This window comes from Nannospalax galili, unplaced genomic scaffold, assembly GCF_000622305.1.
Source record: "Nannospalax galili isolate Female #2095 unplaced genomic scaffold, S.galili_v1.0 scaffold1627, whole genome shotgun sequence".
Taxonomy (NCBI): domain Eukaryota; kingdom Metazoa; phylum Chordata; class Mammalia; order Rodentia; family Spalacidae; genus Nannospalax; species Nannospalax galili.
In genome coordinates this window covers 12,884-14,808 of record NW_008356832.1, presented here as the reverse complement: position 1 = coordinate 14,808, position 1,925 = coordinate 12,884, and positions in this window count along the sequence as shown.

The following is a 1,925-nucleotide window of genomic DNA, read 5'->3' as shown; positions in this document are numbered from 1 at the left end:
TGAGATGGTGAATCTTCCTTTCTCGGATGCAGTGTATTCTGTTGTGTAACTATTAGCTTTGTTTCTTATAGTACCAACCCATTCAAGGCCCTTCCCTGGAGCCTGGCAGACCCAGCTCATGTAGTAATCACTGAACTTGAATCCAGAGGTTACACAGTAGAGTCTTCAGGAACTACCAGACTGCACCAAACTTCCCCCAGATTCCACCAGCTGCACATCACAATGGACACCTATAAACACAGAGAATCTTGGTCAGAAACCTGTCACACATACCCCCTGTCCCTCTCACTGGTGTCCACTCACACACCCAGCATGCCTTGGTCTCCATAAATCACCTTGTAAGAGAGCAACAAGGAAAACTCTATTGAGCTCCAACTCAATGGTGAGTCTTTGTCCAGTGCTGACCACCAAATGGGAGCACCTATGATTCTAGGCTGTGCTCCTCTGCCACAGCTGCAGGGTCAGGGCTGGGCTGGTTATCTGGAGCAGAAGGAGGCCTGATTTGCATGTCTCCTGGCTATATAAAAAGCACTCAGGGGTGAGGGAGTAATAGAAAGGACAGTAATCGGTGCAGAACACATAGATGAAATGGATAGGTTAGAGGTCAGTCAGTGCAAAATAGTCTTTATTAGATGTGATTAAAAATTAGACTATTATGTTTTATTCATGAACACCCCTCTGTTTGTTATCCCTGATTCACAAGAGAAACCAATAAAATAGAATATTATTTTGACAGTTTTAGAAAAAATAGTATAAAGATGAATGATTATTGGACAGATACTTTAAAATAAAGAATATTGTATGAAGATGTATCTCAAGCTTGTAGCACACATGCTATCCAGGTGCAGATCCCTTGTTATTAAAAAAGTACGCAAAGAAAAATGCTCTCCAGGATTATAATTTGATAAATATAAAAAAGAATCTAAAACCTGTGTTTGCATATATTTTGGAGTGCCTGTGTGTTTGAGGTAAGGCATCAACTCACTTGTTATTTAGATGTCCGTGTCAAAGTAAGCACAGTTCCTAAATTTGTGGGATGGTTCCCTTTGAGCTTCCTGGTCAGTTGGGCCATGTTTGGATGTCCTCCCTTCTCAGAATCCTTGAGGATATGGAAATTGCACAGTGTAGAGGGCTAAGTCACAGAACGATGATCTTGAAACAATGGCATTTTCCATGAGAAAAGAATGTTGGGTTATAATTTTTACCCAATGAACTCATTCTCTGTGAGAGAAAGTATCTCCATAGCTAAGAGATTCTGTTAATTTTGAAGTTACTGTTTCTGCATCATTCCTAGGAAAGTGATTTACGTTGAAGTCACTAACTAGTCCATGTCAGTTCTGCTTTGGTTCTTTCAGGGAAACATTGCAACTTCTTAGGGGATGGACTCTTGAGGGTTGTGTTCAGTTATGGTGATTACACATTAAGTGAGAGGAGGAAACCTCAGATGGAGTCAGGAAGTGCTCTTGCTGGCCCCTGTCTGCATCTGCCTGACAGACTCCTGCCTAGGCTCAGGTGTGAGCACCACCTGGCAACCTACACGCCTCCTGTAGAGAGGTTGTTCTTATCTGGGGATCTGATTTGGTATGATACTCCAGGTTCTGGCTAGTAGATGGGGCACATCCAGGACATGGACCTTGGGCTTCCCCCATGTAGCCTCCTTAGATCTTTAGGCCCATCAGCATTTGACGATGGCCTCAAATGAGATTTCCACTCACAAGATTTCTAGAGGTATTTGATGCCAGTCTTTGTGTACTTACTCTGATGATGTTTTCCAGTGATCATCCTTTTAGATATGGACCAGTCTGTCTTGACATGTTCCTACAATGAACAAAAACAAAACAAAAAAAAACAAGAAAAACCCACTACTACACATGGGTGTTTACAGTACTTTCAATCGCACCTCTTAGAAACTAGACGCATTAAAA